The 21,456-nt window shown below is 38.5% G+C and overlaps 1 protein-coding gene across 1 annotated transcript in view; it reads left to right on the top strand.

Annotated features, from left to right (window-relative positions):
• Nucleotides 1-21,456, top strand: part of FAP (fibroblast activation protein alpha) — a 97,801-nt gene that overhangs the window by 7,821 nt on the left and 68,524 nt on the right. The gene's annotated exons all lie outside the window — the stretch shown is intronic.

Genomic DNA, 21,456 nt, shown 5'->3' with positions numbered 1-21,456 from the left:
TATTTTTTTGGTCACAAACAACAGTAGTTGGGGGCTATTCTCAGCTTTGGGCTCTGGGCTTGGTCCCAGCAATAATTGGAGAACTGTGTGGAACCTGGGGTCAAACTTAGACCACTTTCAGGCAAAACATGTACCCAACCCATTGAGCTATCTTTCTCATCTGTGACTTTTCTCTCCTCATGCATCTTCCATTTTACCCATTTGAGAAGAGAGAACATATCTGAAAATAAAAACTGTGTTCCTAACCTTCTTAATTTGCCCAATTCCAAACAAGTATATAGGCTTCTTTCAGGGGGCTCATAAGGAGTGGGAGACAGCAAAAATTAGAATTGTAAAATGACTGTATGTCGAGAATTTTATAAGCAAGTAATATTTGTTCTTGTTTCACAAGAAAATTTTAAGAAAATTTACACTTTCTTAATTCCTGGATCTTTATGAAAGGAAAAGGAGGAGCTAGAGATCTGCTCTATCCTTGAGTTCTATAAAGAATACATCTTCACAGGATGATAAAGAAACGCTCAAAATTAGCTATTATTTTTGGAAAAACAATAGCTACTTAGTAAATGAGTTAGATTTTTATTATTCATCATAACACACACACACAAAGACAATGATTAAGCTTTTCTTTGTGATATATTTTAATTCCAATAGTGTCCTTCTTAATTCTGAAAATAGAAGTTTTCCTATATCCTGGCATCAACATGTTCCTCTCACCTTACACCCAAATCCCTGATAAACCAAATAAATAATTTTCAGACACTTTTGTGTGCATGGTATTCATCAAGGATGTTGGCAGCTCAGTCAAAATCATGAGAAGAAAGAGAGATGAAATATAAAGGAAGTTAAAGGTTGATATGACAAGAGATAGAGAACAAAGTTGAGTGATAAAAATAGAGAGAGAGGATACACAGTGAGAAAAATGTAAAGTTCTTCTGGGCAGTGTCTGTGTCTCTTCGTGAAAGAAGAACAATTTTTCCTTTACTCTTATTTTCCTGAAGTCCTCTAACTCTAGTCATTTTTATCATTAGCTGTCATTGTTTTCACATGAAACTTAAAGAATTGGTGTAAATTTATATCAATTAGCATTATTTTAAATTACAAGGTTTTTGCATAAACATTTCATTTTTTTAGCTAACCTACCTGACAAGAGTTGAATGAAAGGCAAGTTTTATCTTTATTCTATTTTAGCTACTATTTGTGTTTAATTTTGTATTTATTAAAAAAGCATTTTGTTTATATGACTGTATTGTTTTAGGGGTAAAATTTCACTGTCACTGTCACTGTCACTGTCCTCCCATTGTTCATTGATTTGCTTGAGCGGGCCCAGTAATGTCTCCATTGTGAGACTTGTTGTTACTGTGTTTGGCATATCGAATGTGTCACGGATAGCTTGCCAGGCTTTGCCATGCGGGCAAGATACTCTCAGTAGCCAGTCGGGCTCTCCGAGAGGGGTGGAGGAATCAAACTGGGGTTGACCATGTTGGCTGCGTGCAAGGTAAACGCCATACCCTCTGTGCTATAGCTCCAGCTCTTCAAAATGGTTAGCTGTTCATCTCATCAGTATTTTACCCTCTCCCTCTATCTCTTTCTCACTGTCTCTCCGTCTCTCATGATATCAGTACTGTGGGCATAGTCCAAGGTTGTATTTCTTTTGTTTTTGTGTTTTTCTGCTGTGTTTGCTTTTCTATATCTAATATATGAGTCAGATCATTCAGCACTTGCACTTTTTTAAAAAAAGAATTTATTTCACTTAGCACGATCTCCACTCTTTACATCAATGATGTCACAAAAGGCAAGCTTTCATTTTTTTTCTTATTCTTGTGTATATATTTTTCTATTACTGTGTACATATCTCCATGTTACTGGACTTTGGGGTTGTTTCCAAATTTTGGCTATTGTAAATAGCACCACACTGCAGTGAACATAGGTGTATAGATAATCTTCTTTTAGAATTAGTGATTTTGTGAATAGACACCCACGAGAAGAATTGCTGTATCATTTTTTTTCTTGTTCACTTTTTTTATTATTATTATTAGTGAGACACCATGAGGTGCAGTTGTAGACTTACAAATTTTTGTGCTTGGATTTCAATTATACAATGATCAAATACTCATCCCTCCACCAGTGCCCATTTCCCACCCCCACGGATCCCAGTATCCCTCCCACCCCCCCATCCCACCCTCCCTCTATGGCAGAGCATACCCTTTGTTCCCTCTCTCCTTTTGGGTGTTGTGGTTTGCAAAAGAGGCATTGAGTGGCAATCATGTAGCCTACTTTCAGCATGCTTCTACCATCCTGGGAGGATCCTCCCAACATCCTTTATTTGGTGCTCCCTTCTCTATCTGAGCTCCCTTTCCCCCTAGCATGTGTAGCTAACACGCAAGAATGGCAGAGATTAGTACCAGGAATTTTGCTACATGGCTCGGAGGCCAGAATTGCTGTATCTTAAGGTAGAACTATTCTTTTAGTTTTACTACTCCACAATATTTTCCATTAAGGCTGGAAAAATTTACATTCCCTTCAACAGTATATCAGGGTTTTGATTTTTATGTTTGCTTAAGCTATTTATTCTAGTTTGGTTGACATTTTCCTCAAAATCAGTGAAAGAATTTTCATGTGCTTATTTGCAATCTCTATGTTAACTTTAGCGAGGTATCTTTTCAAGTTTTCTCCCTATTTAAAAAATACATTTGTCATCATGATTTGGACACCACAAAGTTCCCACTTCTCTATTCCATTGTCTCAGTACTCCTCTATCAACACCTCATACTCTATGTGAGCTCGGTTCTGTAGACCAGTTGTTAGGTTTTGTTGCCGTTGGCCATTTGTTATTCCCTTAATATGCTGTTTAAAATTTCATATATGAAAGTTATCATTCTGTATCTGTCCTCCTTCTGACTGCCTTTCCTCCAGCTCCACCCATGTAGCAACAAATTGAATGATTTTGTCTTTTCTTGTGTTTTGTGCATTCCAATATATTGGGTATTATCCTTTGTGTCATTTGCTGTGTGAGAATTTTTTTCCATTCAGTAGGATAAATTGTTGACTTTATATGGTCAACATATTCTCTAGTTTCCCAGAGGCACTGCAACTTTCTATTCTATTTTGCACACAATACCCTACTCATAATATCTGCTTGATTCCTGTGTACAGTTGTATTTTTAACCTTTGAACTGAATGACAAACAGGACTTCCTGAGTATTCAAAATAATGGTCTGTGAATGAACAAAAAAAGCCGAGATTAGCTTCCTGCAACTATCTGTACTCTAACATGGCTCCTACACACTAGGTATTTATCCTAGTATTATTTTTTGAGCACCTTCAAAATGCCAGACATTGGTTTAGAACATGAACCTGTTATGAAAGTTTCTGACCTAAGGAAAGGTCAGTCATATTAAACAAATAAACAAATTAACAAAAATATTTCAAATTTGCACAATTTTATAGAGAACAACTGGAGTGAGGGTTATGTTAGACCTCTAGGACTTCCATAACAGAATCCCATAGCCTGGCTTTAATCACAGAATTTGTTTTTGTAGCACTGGAAGCTTGAAGTCTAAGATCAAAGTGAACTTGGGTTTGGTGTCTCTGGAGACTTCTTTGGATTGCAGATAGCTGCCTTTTTGCTGTGTCCTCACATGACTTCTTCTCTACGCACATGTAGTTCTGCTGTTTTGGTGTCTCTTCTTATTAAGGTACAGGATTAGGGCTATGTGAGTACAGCTTTATGTAACTTTAGTTAACTTTTAAAAAACTTTATCTTCAATGTAATGACAGTGAGGGTTAGAGCTTCCATCTGTGAATTGGTGGTAGTGGTGGTTATAGGGTAGACAATTTGATCTCTAACAAAGGTGATCAGTGAAGGCTTCTTTGAGATAATATTTGAGTCAAAACAATAAGAAGAGGACACACCCTGGGAGATAAACCCTCAATGGAGAGAGGAGATAGGTATAAAGCCCCTTAAGAAGGTTGGCTTTGGGGAAAATTTATCTAACGAAGGAGATTAATAGCTGTGAGGCCAAATTTATGTGGCTAAATTAACCCAGGAAAATGTACCTATACAGATTAGAGAGACAGAACAATGGATTTGAGGTCTGAGTTTTATTCTAAATGAGAAACATCATTTAGAAATTATTTTAGGCAGAAATTCATTGTTGTTACTATTATTGTTGCTGCTATCACTACTATTGTAGCCTTAACAATAACTTTTTATAACATAAGATATCTGTGGGATGAAATCATCTTCAAAGGATATGTGAATATGTTTTTAAGGCTTGAAATTTTCCCAGTATCAACATTCAGAACTGTGAAACAGACTCTCTCAAACATCTTAAGAGTTTTAAGCTTATTTATTCACTGTTCTTTTGGAGGAAATATGGGAAGTCTAAAGGGTTGAGGAGAAGGTTCAGAAAGTTCGTGGACATAAAAGAGCTTTTGAGTTTGAGTGTAAAAAAATCAAGCTTGCATATTATATTTCTTTAATTTGCACTTGAATTTTAAAATCACAGAGGACGAATCTTGGCAAACTCTCTTTGAGTTTTGCCAAATTCTAAATAATTTAGAAAATAATCCAAGTCTTTAGATGATCCCCATAATGCAAAGTTTACTGGTCTCTGATTTCCAAAGTGAGTTGTGTTACAACTTATACAAGAATATCTTGTCACAGATATACCTTGAGAAAAACATTTTAAGGACTCAAGAACACAGAATCTGGGATTTTAAAAGTATTTAAGAACCAGAGACAGTTTAACTGAGTCTTATAATATTATAGTAATACAATAGGCTCAAATTGATGTTCCCATAGGATAGACAGTCAAATAAAATACTAATCAATGTTTTAAAACATATTGCCTATTATATGTGAAATAAAAAGCCTTATTTTTTCATTTCATTTTCTTTATGAATTAACTGAAATTATGTAGTGTAAATATCTTTAATCTTTCCTTATACATCTTCACTTTTATCAATAAAAATAGGATTGCCAAATACCTAAATTCATATCACAGCAGGTGGGGCATTTGCCTCGCATGCTGCTGACCCTGCTGACTGGGGTTTGATTCCTCCACCCCTCTTGGAGAGCCTGGCAAGCTATCGAGAGTATCTCGCCTGCACGGCAAAGCCTGGCAAGCTACCCGTGACGTATTTGATATGCCAAACACAGTAACAACAAGTCTCACAATGGAGACATTACTGGGCCCCGATAGAGCACACCGATGAACAATGGGAGGACAGTGCTACAGTGCTATGGTCTACAATCTAAACAATGGTAAAGGTAAAGGTAAAGGCCCTCCCGTTGATCGTCGATTTGCTCGAGCGGGCCCAGTAACGTCTCCATTGGAGACTTTGTTGTTACTGTGTCTGGCATATCGAATACTCTCGGTAGCTTGCCGGGCTCTCCGAGAGGGGCGGAGGAATCGAACTCGGGTCGGCCATGTTGGCTGCGTGCAAGGCAGACGCCCTACCCGCCCTACCCGCTAGCGATACAATCTAAACAATAGACCTGATTAATATCTAAAATTTTTATAGCAATGTAACACACATATGTAGAAATAAATAAAATTCCTAGATTTATTCGAGAAAAACAGAGGACCTGAATAGCCTTATAAAAACTGAAGAAGTTACTTTAGTGATAAAAAAAAGAATTACCTAGATGGCTTCATTAGTAAATTCTTTCAAACGTTTAAAGAATTATTATCATGTCCTTGAAAACTCTGTCAAGAAATGACTAAAGAAAAAAACATTCAATTGATTTATAAATTTAACACTTATGTATTACAAACTATAACACTACACAAGTGAATAAATTATTTGTAATAAGGATGAAATAGTTACAAATCATATCTCATTAGGGACTAGCATCCAACATATACGTTTATACATGACATATTTTGTTATTATTATATTATATATTACTATAGTATATGTATTATATACTATAGTAATATATAATTAAGAATGCTAAAAACTAAATAATAAAAAGCAAATAACCCAATTTAAAATGGGTAGTTCTGGGGCTGGAGTGATAGCACAGCGGGTATGGCATTGCCTTGCACATGGCCAACCTGGGTTCGATTCCCAGCATCCCATATGGTCCCTTGAGCACCACCAGGACTAATAGCTGAATGCATGAACCAGGAGTAACCCCTGTGCATCACCAGGTGTGACCAAAAAAACAATAAATAAATAAATAAACAAATTAGCACTTTAGCACTGTCCTCCCGTTGTTCATCAATTTGCTCAAGTGAGCCCAGTAACGTCTCCACTGTGAGACTTGTTGTTACTGTGTTTGGCATACGGAATATATCACGGATAGCTTGCCAGGCTTTGCCATGCAGGCGAGATACTCTCGGTAGCTTGTCAGGCTCTCCGAGAGGAGCAGAGGAATCGAACCCGGCTGGGCAGGACCAGCCAAGCCCAAGGCAAACATGCCCTACCTCTGTGCTATGAGTATTTCTCCAAAGAAAACAAAAATTACCAGTAAGTACATCAAAGGATTTCAAAATACTTAGGAAATTATAAATCAAAGCCATATTGCAATACTAGGAACAAAATCATAGGTGGAACAAGTAAGTGTACCTTAAAAGCAGACAGACCAAAAAAAAAAATTTGGAGAGCTGTCATACCTGAAAGTTGGACAAAGGTGCTAAGGGAAAAGCGAACTAAAGGATAAAGTGTAAGTATTTTTGTTGTTTTTAGGATTTCTTTTAGTTAAAGTACCAATAATATACAACATCAAACAGCAACATTATCAATCATCAAATTCATCTTAAAAGTTCAGTTCAACTTCAATATACAATTTACCCTTCACTCAATTCATTCCTTTTGCTTTCCTTCTTGTAGTCACTAATGTCATAGTAAAGACAATATTTATTTTTATGTTATTTAGCTAATTCTTTTGTTTATCTGAGTGAAATCATGCTATTTTTCACTTCTGACTTGCTTTATGAAACATAATGTCCTCTAGATCTATACATACTGTTGTCAATGGCAAGATTATTTTTTTCTACAATAAAGTAGTATTCATTGTGTGTGTATGCTAAATCTTTTTAATTCAATTATCTGTACAGACACTAAATTTGGTTCCAATTTATGACTATTAAAATATGCTGCAGTGAGCAAATGTATTTTGTAATTTATGTTTGTGTATTCATTAGATAAATATCCAGGAGTGGGATAATTGAATTGCATAGAATTTGTATTTTTAAATTTTTGAAGTTTCCATACTGCTTTCAATAATGGCTTTCCATTTCATTCCAACCAACAAAGTTCAAGATTTCCAATTCTTCACATATTTTCTAATATTGTTTCTTGTCTTTTGGATAATAATTGTTCTCACAAGTGCAAAATTATATCTCATTTTTGTTTTCATTTGCATTCTCTAGTAATAGGAGATGAAAACTATCTTTTCATGTGTTCTTATTGGTCGTCTGTTTCTTTTTAAAATTGTGTATCCATACTCAAGTCCATATTTAAATTGAGTTTGGTATTGTCACAGAGATTTATTAGTTATTTATATATTTTGCATTGTTTTCCTTTAGAATAGAATGGGCTGGAGCTGTAGAATAGAATGGGCTGGAGCGATAGGACAGTGGGTAGGATGTTTGCCTTGCATGCTGCCAACCCGGCTTTGATTCCTCCATCCCTCTCGGAGAGCCTGGCAAGCTACAGAGAGTATCCTGTCCGCACGGCAGAGCCTGGCAAGCTCCCTGTGACATATTCGATATGCCAAAAACAGTAACAACAATTCTCAGAATGGAGACATACTGGTGCCTGCTCAAGCAAATCGATGAACAACAGGAGAACAGTGCTACAGTGCTATATCCTTTAGAAGACCATGTTGGCTGCGTGCAAGCAAACTGCATGAATGATTGTGCCACTGACTTGAAGAAATAGGATGAGAAACTGTATGAAGTTCATTTTTTCCTGAGCTTTGAACATACTGGTTTTGAAGTGCTGTGAACTGTATAAAGTGAAGATGTTAATGTGGAACTTAATACGAAATTCAGAGAATCCAGGTCAGGTGTAGCAGTTATGAGTCAATCTAAATATACATAACAGAAGCACTGGAGATATTAAATGGCTGAAGTAAAGTAGTTCTGGTTTGCAGAGAAATTTGTGATGAAGGTAAGAGATTTCCCTTATAGACATGCAACTGACACAAGTTTGATACCCAGAACCACTTTTGGTCCCTAGAGCACTGTCAGCATGACGTCTGAACACAGAGCCAGGAATAAAGCCAGAGTACTAGTGGGTCTGGCCTAAACACTGAAGGAGAAAAGAGAGAGAGAGAATAGTTTTACCTCAAGCCTCAAGTAACACCAATGCAAAAACATATCAAAATTTAAAATAAAGATGATAGTAAAATAAGTTGGCAAAAGAAATAGAGCAAACCTTCAAATACAAACAAGGATTGGCCTTTCTTCAGTGTCACCATAGTAGCATTTACTAATTATGTTTATTGAATCATATTAGACACATCTTTGAATCTTTAGAGAACCAGATAATCTTTAAAACTTTCTATGCTATTAATTCACTTGATCACTTGATATCCCGTTACTCACTGATTTGCTCTAGCAGGCGCCAGTAACGTCTCCATTCGTCCCTGTTGTGTGCTAGTGTAGCCCAATGGCATCTGTTCGTTCTAGGAACATGAAGAGCCTCAAACCGATCATTCAGGATCTTGATGAAGAAGTCTGAATATCTTGTAGGTGGGCATCCACACAATCTTTTGACGTCCCGTGGAATCCAGTCGGTAATGGCTTTAGTCCAGTGGTCATCTCTAAATCTCATTATGTGTTCAGCCCATCTGATTTTCAATGCTTTGGCAAACGAGACAGCATCCCTGATTCTTGAGCATTGACGCAGGTGGGAACTCCGGATTTTATCTCTCATTTGAGTGAAGCATGGTATTCCAAGCATAGCTCTTTCGATTCTGCTTTAAGAAACCCCAATAGCATTCTTATCCTGTTTTCGTAGGGTCCAGGTCTCTGAGATGTATGTTAATGCAGGAAGAACAGTAGAATCAAAAAGATGTGCTTGGAGCTGGAGGTTCTTCGTCCTCTTAGTTATTTCTTCGATATGAAAAATAACCCAAATTTATAGCAAAAAACAACATCCAAAGGAGTTTTATAAAGAAACAGTAATCTGATAATTCCTTTTAATAATTTATATTGTTCACAGTTGTAAAAAGAACCAAGAAGTCCAGAGCTACCAGATTCTTCAGTCATAGGTTAAGAGGTTTTCAGTGATCTCTTCGCTTTGAGAAAGTTCATGTTGCCTCGTTTTTTCTTAACCTAGGTTTGAGTCAATCATTCTGCCTTCATGAGTGTTGCTTTTCCTTCCTTCCTTCCTTCCTTCCTTCCTTCCTTCCTTCCTTCCTTCCTTCCTTCCTTCCTTCCTCCCAAGCCCAAACCTTATCTCCTGATTTTAGGCTCAGGAAATCCTGGAATGCTGCTTTCAGAAAACAAGATCAGAAAATGTGGGCAATGCTAAGGGTTTAGATACTGCATGTATGGTGCTAGGTCTCATTACTCCTTTAAAGAAAATGGGCAATGGGTTGAGGCCCAGATGACTTCCCAAAGGCTGAATCTCTCCCACTGCGAATTCCGAAGTCATGGTGATTTTCAAGCTGTGCTAGATGTTGCTGAGTTCCTGTCCAGAACTTTGTGTTTGTTGTTTCTTTCACACGTGTTCTCACTTGTACGTATGCCTACTTTCTCTTGTAATGATTGGATATTTAAACAATATCCAGCAACTGTAATGAGATGGAATCCATATTGTTTAAGCCCCAGATTTGTTATATATTAGGCAAATTGCCTCTCCTCTGTCCTTTTTATTTTCTAACCTGTAAAATGTATTAAAACAAAATTTAGTTCAAGGAGTTGCTGTATGGATTTACTCCATGCTTGTGGAATGCTTGTTTCTAATCTTGGGAATTAAAGAATAAGGAAAGTTCAATCACTTTCTAGTACTGGTCTAAAAATGTCTCAGATCCATTTATTCAATGTGATAGCCTTTGCCCACACATAGATTTTAACTAATTATTTTCTTCCCACATATTTTCTCCACATCCCCAGAGTGCGCATTCTAGAAACAAACAAGGTAGTAATTGCTGGAGATGATGACTGTTTATAGGTACCGTCACTGCAGGGTCAACAGTATAGTGTGCCTAGGAGACAGTATGAGTTGCCTTGGGTGTCCTCATAGGTGACATTTTCTGAATCTATACCAAAAAATGAGTGCTAAAGACCTTCCAGCTATTTATCTGTTTACTTTATAAACCCTATTGTCTCATTTTGTTTGTGGTGAATATGAGCACTGACATCAAATGATTCTGCTTTGATGTTTATTTCAGATTTCTCAGTAGACAATTAAATGGCAATAAATGAAAACAGTTCTAATAAAGAATAAGCACTGTTTTAAACAAGAATGAGGAGAATACTGAATCATTACTTTTCTTCTGGATCATTTCTATGAATCGTAATTTCTTAGATTTGTAATTGAAATACTTCTACATCTGCCTTAATAAGTTGAAAATGATATAAGTAATAAAAATATAGTTAGGATGTTTAAGTGACAGATGAGTAACTATGTTAAAGATGGGCCTAATGGAATATATGGGTACTATCAGGATTTAAGTGTTAATAGCTAAGTGTCAGTCACATACAAAGAGAAATATGCTTTCAGAATTTCTACTTCTACTCATATAGTAGCACTGTAGCGCTGTCCTCCTGTTGTTCATCGATTTGCTTGTGCAGGCACCAGTAACGTCTCCATTGTGAGACTTGTTGTTACTGTTTTTGGCATATCGAATATGCCACGGGGAGTTTGCCAGGCTCTGCCGTGTGGGCAGGATACTCTCAGTAGCTTGCCCGGCTCTCCAAGAGGGAGGGAAGATTTGAACCTGGGAAGCTGCATGAGAGACAGAAGCCCTACCTGCTGTGCTATTGCTCCAGTACTCATATAGTAGATTTTTAAAATTCTAGATGCCAAAGTTACATTTCAAACTAATCAAATATTATTTTTAATATTAAAACACTATTTTGAGGGGCTGGAGAGATAGCACAGCGGGTAGGGCGTTTGCCTTGCACTTGACCAGCCCGGGTTCGATTCCCAGCATCCCATATGGTCCCTTGAGCACCGCCAGGAGTAACTCCTGAGTGCAGAGCCAGGAGTAACCCCTGTGCATCACCAGGTGTGACCCAAAAAACAAACAAAAAAAAAAGAAACACTATTTTGAAAGAACATAAAAATCTGCTTATTCAGTATAAGTTTTATAAGTATAGATGCCAGCATTAAATTCTAAAATAATCAATGCATTATTTACTGTTATAAACACTATTTGGAAAGAGGCAACCATAATCCATAATAAAATTGATAATTTATTAACCACGTTCTTTTTTAGGATATTTTTCAAGTGCCTGGAATTTATTTTGTGAGACTGGTAAAGATAAAGGTAAAGGTCCTCCCGTTGTTCGTCAATTTGCTCGAGCGGGCCCAGTAACATCTCCATTGGAGACTGTTGTTACTGTGTTTGGCATATCGAATACATCACGGGGAGCTTGCCAGGCTCTGCCGGGCGGGCGAGATATGTTCGGTAGCTTGCCGGGCTCTCCGAGAGGGGCAGAGGAATCGAACTCGGGTCGGCCATGTTGGCTGCATGCAAGGCAAACGCCCTACCGCTGTGCTATCGCTCCAGCTCTTTGGAGACTGATGCCATTTAAATTGATTTTTCATACACACACACACACACACACACACACACACACACACACACACAGAGGACCCTTAATGCTTTCCCTGCAGTCTTGCTTAAATCTAATCTGGGGCAGAATCGGTCTTGTCTTTTCTTTACTCCTCAAGGGTTAGGGGAGGAAACGTATCTAAAGAAGAGTTCATTGTAACAAGGGAATAAGCAAGAGAACTGGAAGGGTCATAAACTGGAAAGGAAGTTAAATTCTGAGAGTCTTGGGTAAGTCAGCTCTGGAAGTATGGCTTCCTAGGCTAAACAGGTTCACTTATCTATCTTACCTTCTGGAAGTTTAAAGGACTGTTTCCACAGATAGACATAGTGGAAATGTGCACAGAGTAAATTCAGGACAATCACTTACTATGGAGCAGAAGTATTACCTGAAAATTTGTGGAAAACTCTTTTAATAGAGAGCATACCAATGTTGGGGAGACAGGAGAAATAGGATGGGGAGGAGACACTGAGACAATGGTCGAAGGAAGAGAATACTCTGATGGAGGGTGTGGTGCTGGAATATTTGATGAACGAAACCCTACCATTAACAATATTGCAAATCACAGTGCATAAAATAAAATAAAATAAATTTAAATAGATTTTAAAAAGTTTTAGGCCTGAATTTCTATTGTCAAAAAATAGATTAAAAACTTTTCAAATACCATTATAAAATTAAATTTTGGTAATTATTTAAATAAGGGAGTATCTAGGTACATGGAATTTACAACTTGATCACTTGATCACTTGACATCCTATTATTCATCAATTCGCTCAAGCAGGGGCGCCAGTGACGTCTCCATTCATCCATGTCGTGTGCTAATGTAGCCCAGTGGCATCTGCTCATTCTAGGAACACAAAGAGCCTCAAATTGATTGTTCAGGGTCTTGACGAAGAAGTCTGACCATCTCATAGGTGGGAGGCCACGTGATCTTTTGACATCCCAGGGAATCCAGTCGGTAATGGCTCTAGTCCAGTGGTCATCTCCAAATCTCATTACGTGTCCAACCCACCTGATTTTCAATGCCTTGGCAAATGAGACAGCATCCCTGATTCTTGACCGTCAATGAAGGTTGGAACTTTGGATTCTTTCTCTCATTTGAGTGAAGCATGATACTCCAAGCATAGCTCTTTTGATTCCTCTTTGGGAGACCTGAATAGCGTTCTCGTCCTGTTTTCATAGAGCCTGTGTCTTTGAGGCATATGTTAATGCAGGAAGAACAGTGGAATCAAAGAGATGTGCCTGGAGCCGGAGGTTCTTTGTCCTCTTAGCTAGTTCTTTCACATTCTTGAAGGCATTCCAAGCCACTCTCTTTCTCTTGCGCATCTCAGGTGCCAGGTCATTTGTCATGTTGACTTCTTGACCTAGGTACACATAACTGTTGCATTATGAGATGTTCATCCCATTGAGAGTGAATGGACCATCAGGAACAAGACCATTTCTCATAAACATTGTCTTTGTTAGATTTAGCTGTAGTCTGACCCTTCCACCCTCACAGTAGAAGTCGGCTAGCATTTGTGCTGCTTGGCTGATGTTTGGTGTTATAAGAACGATATCATCAGCGAAGAGGAGCTGATATAATTCCTGACGTCTATCTTCACTCCCATTCCTTCCCATTCCAGTCATCGCATGACGTTCTCGAGAGTGGCACTGAAGAGTTTCGGTGAAATAGTATCACCCTGCCATACTCCTCTCTTGACATCAATTATCACCTCCCTGTAGAATGGTGAGATCCTGGTAGTGAATCCGCAATATAGCTCACGGAGGATCCTGATGTATTGACTTTGAATGCCTGTTTGGCTAGGGTCTCAATGACCACTTCAGTCTCAACAGAATCAAAGGCCTTCTTTAAATCAATGAATTTTAGACAGAGTGGCATCTTGAACTCCCGAGAAACCTCAGTGAGCTTGATTATTATGTGGATATGGTCGATTGTGCTAAATCCTTTTCGGAAACCAGCTTGCTCGCATGGTTGTTCTTCATCTAGTATACTACTAATCCTATTCAGGATGACTCGAGTGAACAGCTTATAGACAACAGACAACATACAGATCAGGCAATAGTTGCCAATGTCTTGGATGTATCCCTTCTTGTACAGTAGTACAGTTCTGCTGGTTTTCCATTGGGATGGAACCTTGCATACAGACAGGTAGCATGTGAATAGCCGAGCCAGTGTATTGATGAATACTGACAGCAGGTTCTTCAGATGTTCGGGTCTGACCTTTTCTGGGCCAGGTGCTATTCAATTCTTTACCAACAAAATGGCATGTTGGATTTCAGAAGGGAGAACTTTGGGAATGATATATCCATCCTGCTGAATTTGGTATGTGGGCAGGCAGACGTGGCTATCAGAGAGATCTGAGTAGAAGTCATGGGTAATCTCCATTGCCCTTCTGGAAGATGTGATAGATCCATCAGGACGTTGGAAGGCTGTCATCTTGCTTGTATTTGGCGAAGAACAGGCGGGCATTGTGAATGCTTTTCCCAGCTTCTGCTGCATCTGCCAGCACTGCTGCTCTTCTCTCTTTGAGGTCTTCCTTTATTGCTTCTCTGCACTGCTTTGTGAGCTCGAACGTTCGATTGTGGTTGGCTGAGGCTTGCGCCAAGCCACGTTGGCGAATGAGCTCAAGAGTTTTCGAAGACAGTCGTCTTTTTGTGGCTATCTTTCTCTCGGCGTTCCTCGCACAATCATGGAGGTGCTGAACCAGTTGATCATATTCCTTGTCAACATTGTCAACAATGGCATCTTCCCATGTTTCTGCAATAGTGCCAAAGAGCTCCCAGTTAGTGATTGTTCTAGGAGTTTTCTTCTTAAACTTTGCAGTCCTTTCTCCCCACTCCGTGAAGTAGAATTTTGCACGAAGGAGACAGTGTTCTGATCCCGTTTGGAATTTTGGGACAGCAGCAACATCGGTCAGGCAAGACCATCGGTTGAATATGATGTGGTCAATTTCGTTGTGGAACTGTCCACCAGGAGACTCCCATGTCCAACATTTAGATTTGGCCTTCTGGAATTGTGAGTTACCATGGAATTTACAACATGGACAGTAAAGCCTATATCTCTTTTTTTTTTTTGGCGTGGATGGAATGGGCTTTTGGGGTCACACCTGGCAATGCACAGGGGTTATTCCTGGATCTGCACTCAGGAATTACTCCTGGCGGTGCTCAGGGGACCACAGGGGATGATGGGAATCAAACTGAGGTCAGCTGCGTGCAAGGCAAAAGCCCTACCTGCTGTACTATCACTCTAGCCCCCAAGCCTATATCTTTTGTCAGAGAATTTGTGAAAACAAAATAACATCAAGTCTTCGATGTAGTTTATGTTTTCATCCAACAAATACTATCTTCATTTCCACTATATACCAAGTACCATCCTGGCTGCTAGGCATGCAAAAGTAAATAGATTACAGACTCCAGTCTCATGGTAATCTGTAACTTACACAATTCACTAGAATATAAAGATGAAAATGTATCATTTTCAGTAAATTTAGATAAGAACTAATATAGCAATAAGGCAATCTCATTTTCATAGAATCCAGTGGAAAGTTCTGTTTGTTAGTGATTGACATACACATCAATGATGTTAGTTACTATGGTTATGATCTTTCTAGAAGTACAAGGAAACAGAAGTTGAGTCAGAAATTCAAGCATATCTTAAGTTTTATAATTCTTGATATGTGACCATGATATATAATGAAAAACTTAAATCAGATATACATTATTTCATTACTTATGTAAATATGTAATCATTTTATGTAAAAGAGAAAAAATATCTAATTAAAACTCTTCTCACTTAATTTGATATCATTCTGAATGTTTCCAGCCTTACTCCAGCATAATTAGATATTATAAGATCTTGTTACATGAAAGGAGAGGTTAGGAGTATTTTTTTAGTGCATAAAAATTATTTTATTTTATTTTATTATTTATTTATTGAATCAATATGAGAAAAGTTACAAAGCTTTCAGGTTTAAGTCTCGGTCATGCAATGATCAAACACCTTTCCCTTCACCAGTACTTATTTTTCACCACCAAGAACCCCAATATACCCCCCTCCCACACCTCCCAATGTCTGCATGAATTCTACTTAACACTCTATCTACTTTGATTACATTCATTATTTCGACAAGAGATGCACCATTATAGTTTAGAGTTTACACCCAACAATCAGAACTGCTGAAAAGGCATTGAGACATAATTTGTTTTCTACAGCTGGTTATAAGAACCATATGATGTCACGCGGCTGCTATTGCGGCCGCGCCATTTTGGATTTCTGATATTTTACTTATAAAGCCTGGAGGGATTTCTGCCAAGAGTCAGATAATTACAAGGTTGGTTTCTGTGGCTCTGGAGCCATGGCTGTGCCGGAGAGCCACTCGTGGGGGACAACTCGTGACCTCGGTAGGGCATGAAGGACGAGCCGGGAACACCCCCCTTCCCATGAGGTTTCAGTTGCCCTGTCACCGCAGGCTCATGCCTGGCTTTTCAAAAAGCTCCTAAGTGGCCGCCACCTTGCTGCCCAGGGGGAAAAGGTGGAAAGGAGCGACACCCCTTTCCTCCCAGGGAGGCATGGTACCGTAGATTAACTCATAGTCCATTCACTTTTCTGCCGCAAGCTGCTGAGCTCTGCATTAAGTCCTTGTGCTTCTGGAGCCATGCCCGTGCCAGAGAGCCGCTCATGGGGGGCAAGGAGTATTTTTTCATATCTGTGCTATGATTCACATAAATATAATGGTCTCTTTAAATTATGTTTTCTGTACATAATTTACTACTTCTTAGATTTTAGATGGGGGTATTATCATCATGGCAACTAGTAGTATAATCAAAACATACTTAAAACTGATTTTCAAGCATTTAGACCCATGAAATGACTTTTGCCAAGTTGTCCATATAGATTATTGAAATTTACAGCTAATAGGCATCATTTATATAAATGACTAATTAGGAAGTAGCATGAAATATAGTCTCATACAGCTTACTGTGTAATATAAATTAGAGGTTCTTTTGAAAAATCTAGGGCTGGAGCGATAGCACAGCGGTAGGGCGTTTGCCTTGCACGCAGCCAACATGGCCGACCCTAGTTCGATTCCTCCGCCCCTCTTGGAGAGCCCGGCAAGCTACCGAGAGTTTCTTGCTCGCACGGCAGAGCCTGGCATGCCCCCCATGACGTATTCGATATGCCAGACACAGTAACAACAAAGTCTCCAATGGAGACGTTACTGGGCCCGCTCGAGCAAATCGATGATCAACGGGAGGGTCTATTGGTCTATTGTCTATTGAAAAATCTAATGAGAATCAGCATGATTAGCAAATGATATGAGAAAGAAAATGACTAAATATTTTTAAATAACTTTACACTTACATTTTTATCAATTTTATTTATTTGCATATCCTCATTAGTATTAAGTGTATTTATCATCATATTTATTCTATTTCAGTAATGAATCTGAAAAAGAGCCATAATTTCCCAAGTAGAACTGATAAATTTTATTATAATATCATTCAATTATTCTTAATGTATATATCAATAGTCTAGCTGAAATTTCATTTCCCAAACTATCATTTGAGTAGGTATTCAAAAGCAAAACCACTCTGGAAAAGTTGAAATAAAAAAAAGTTCCAGAGGTCAAAATTAGTTTGGGGAACAATGATAAAACAGTTTTGAAAACTATTTTATTAATAAATTATAATAGCAAAAATATTAATTGACTGATTATTTTGTGTCAAGCATAGAACTAAGAGTTTTTTCACTTTATGTCAACTTCTGGGCAACTGAAGATGGATGAAAGCTATAGATTTTGTTTTGCTTTGCTTTGCTTTGAGGCCAATTCCTGCAGTTTTCAGGGTGTATGCCTGCTCCTGGCTATGCTCTCAGAGATTACTCCTGGCAGTGCTCTGCAGCCATGTGCGATACTAGAGTAGGCTGAATGCAAGTCAAACACCTTCTATTCTGTACTATTTCTCCAGCTCTTAAGAAGTTTAAAATTTAATTAAAATACTTAGTTTATCCTAATTCTATTATAAAGTGGTATTTTATGCAATAAGTGTGAATTATAAAATCATTGGTATAAATGTTGCATAATATAATTTAAGTATAGCTTTAATTGTGTATAATATATATAGGATGTACAATCTTAGGTTACAGAGTGAATACAAGAAGATGATTATTTTATTTATTCATTTTTTAAAGATAGAATAGTGCAGTGAGTATTGTGTTTGGTTATATAGGAGTTCACCTTTTAATTTGTTCTTGTAGGCATCCAATTAACTTTTGTAGTGATAGCACAGCAGGTAGGGCATTTACCTTGCACGCAGCCAACATGGCCGACCCGGGTTCGATTCCTTCGCCCCTCTCAGAGAGCCCAGCAAGCTACCAAGAGTATCTCGTCCACACGGCAAAGTTTGGCAAGCTATCCATGACGTATTTGATATGCCAAACACAGTAACAATTGTCACAATGGAGACATTACTGGGCCCGCTCGAGAAAATCGGTGAACAGCGGGAGGACAGTGACAGTGACAGTGAATTTAAGAAAAGGGTATTGATCCAAATCAAGCATGTGAATCACACATATATTAATATTAGTTGAAAGAGATGTCACCAGTTGTCACATGGCAACACAAAGTTTCACTATTTTAAAATCACAAGGCATGGGGGTATGGTACTGCCAGCAGGTCAACCTGTACCTGCGGGCCAAGTGCATCAGCAGCCTGATGGTGCCTTCAGACTTCTTAAAACCCCAAAATTCCTGTTGTGCCTATGGCCAGACCCCAACAACTTGGGATCAAGTTTACCAAAAAATTAAACAGCCGAAAGTTAGGTATGTGGGAGCCACACCCACAAACCACCTCTGGCTCAGCTATACAAGCTCATTTATTGGCCTTATTGCAGAGGCCAATAAATAAATCTCAAAAGAGATCCAAAGCCACAGTTAATCTTGGACCGGCACATAGCTGAACAGACTGGGATAAATCAGAGGGGGTATGTTGGCCTGGTGGCCAACCAAGCAGAGCCCCAGCAGCCACTTGCTTTCACAATCCAAAATCTCCGCCATATCACCTAGCCTGACTCTACTGTCTCAGGACGGACCTCACCAAGATATAATCTGCTGTAAATTCTGTTATGTGGGTTTTATGACAAATCTCCAGGCATTCTCAGAGTTGGGGTGGGCTACCTCCCCCCACTTCCCAATACACATGGAAGCACTAACAGTCAACCCCATGAACCAACTCCAGTGCCACCCTGTAAGCTCTACTATCGGCCTTGCTTCAGAGATCCCTAAATAAATCTTGAAAGAGATCAAAAGTCTCAGAAAAGCTCGAACCCGTGCATGGCTGAACAGACTGAGGTAAATGAGAGGGGTTGGGTTCACCTATTCCCACTCAGTCAGAGCCCCCAACAGCCACTTGCTTTCACAATCCAAAATCACCGCCATACCCCCAATCTGACTCCACCAACTCAGGATGGATCTCACCAAGATATTATCTGCTGAAAATTGTGTAATGTAGATCTTAGTTCACCAATAGCCCTAACCCAGAGTCACAGCAGCAAGTTCCAGAAGATACCACAGCACTGGAGATCTCTCCAAACCCCATACCAAGTCAATTTCAACGGAGCCCCCCAGAAGGAGCAAGTGTGCTCTCTCCACAAGCCCTGAATGGATGGAAGCCATGGGACCAAGAGCTTCAAAAAGCAAGGTCCAGGTATGCAAGGTCCAGGACTGAATCTCCAGGCCGCATGGCGGCAAAGGACCTGGGCTGTCCCTCCCCAGGTCCCTGCCCATCCAGCTGACTGGCTGTCAATTTGCCTCTGGGCTCCATCTTAGTGCACCAACAGCCTTGGCACAGAGACTCCCAATTGAATCCCAAAATGGATTAGTACCATACAGAGATGTCTCTGGAACCCAATCATTTACAATCTAGAAATTTACAATTGTGGCCGTGCGAGTTCTCATGATACACAAAATGAGCAATGGAAAATAAATTACCTAGTGTCTGCCCCTAGCAGGTAGGCTTGAATGGTGGTGGGAAATTTCGAGCAAAACATAATGCCCAAAATTAGAGAGAGAGTATTGGGGAAATTGTCTGCCATAAAGACAGGGTGAGGACTGGGATGTGTGTGATGGAAAATGCGCACTGGTGGAGGAATGGGTGTTTCATCTTTGTATGGCTGAATCTCAAACATGAAAGATTTGTAACTCTATCTCATGGTGAAACAATGTAAGAAAAAGAAAAGTAATGTGGAGTTCATGCCCAATTAAATCAAAAAATTAAAATAAAATAAAATTACTAGGTAAATAGAGCATGTTTACTTTCAAGCTTCAAAATCAAAATCAAGGACAGGGGTACTATTGCCATCTTCTGTAATAGCAAGTTCTGTATATTAGAGGTGAGTAGACCATGCCAAAGACTGACATATAAACCCATATAGAAAATTATTAGTAGACTCATTCTGTAAAGAAAGCACAAAACTCATCCATTTATCCATCCTTCATTTTTTGTATCTGTTCATTTAAAGAGTATTAATTACCTATCTCTGAAGTCCTGGACACTGGAAATATAATAGCAAACAAAATTAGATATGTTCCCAGAGCTTATATTTGAGAAAACTGTGGGGTATGAAAAAACAAATTAGCAATTACTTGAATAAACATCTGATGACAAACTAAGACAAATGTTGTTAAGCAAATAATAAAAAGAAATGGTTTATGAGAATGTGGAAATATATAATAAAGATAATGTGGTAATATATAACAAAGGGGTTATATGGTAACATATAACAAAGGATACAGACTTAAATTAGGAAGATAGGAAGGGTCTCTCAGAGGAAGAGCCCTTATATTAAGCATAAGACACTAAGTAGAAGTTCCTAATGGAAAAAAAGTGAATGTTTGGAGTACAGAATGCACAGCACATTTGGAGTATAGAAGGTAATGAGAGAGAAGTAAAACATAAAAAATAGAATGAAGACACAACTTGCTCCAGATCAACTAGGGTTTATATTCTAGGTTTATATTTTTTAGTTTATATTTTAGGAGTCAAACAAACTATGGAAGAGTTTAGCATTTTGGATAAAGCTACAGTTTTCATCATTGTGAGTTTATTTTTAGATAGGCAAATGCCAGAATCATAAATGCTAATATACATATATATATATATATATATATATATATATATATATAACTGGAGTGATAGCACAGCGAGGGCGTTTGCCTTGCACGCGGCCAACTCGGCCAACCCAAGTTTGATTCCTCTGCCCCTCTCGAGAGCCCGGCAACTTACCGAGAGTATCTCGCCTGCACGGCAAAGCCTGGCAAGCTCCCCGTGACATATTCGATATGACAAGCACAGTAACAAGTCTCATGATGGAGACGTTACTAGGCCACTCGAACAAATCGAACAACTGGAGAACAGTGTTACAGTGTTATATATATATATATATATATATATATATATATATATATATATATAACATGTTTCTGTTTCAGTTCTGCAAATGGTGGCCAAGATATTGGATAAGGTGGATGGAGAATGACAATGTGAATATGAAGGAGGTTGAGAAATTAGTTACTATACTATCCACATGGTATATCTGACTATTTCAGGCCTCTATACTTAATTTGTTCTGAGAATAGAATCATGTTTTTAAAACACATGATTTCTTTATTGAGGATTCAAATATAGGTGAAATTTGCTTGTGACTTATGAGCAACATT

This window comes from Sorex fumeus, unplaced genomic scaffold (genome assembly GCF_029834395.1).
Source record: "Sorex fumeus unplaced genomic scaffold, SorFum_2.1 ptg000009l, whole genome shotgun sequence".
NCBI classification, from domain to species: Eukaryota; Metazoa; Chordata; class Mammalia; order Eulipotyphla; family Soricidae; genus Sorex; species Sorex fumeus.
This window is presented reverse-complemented; position numbering and strand designations above follow the sequence as displayed.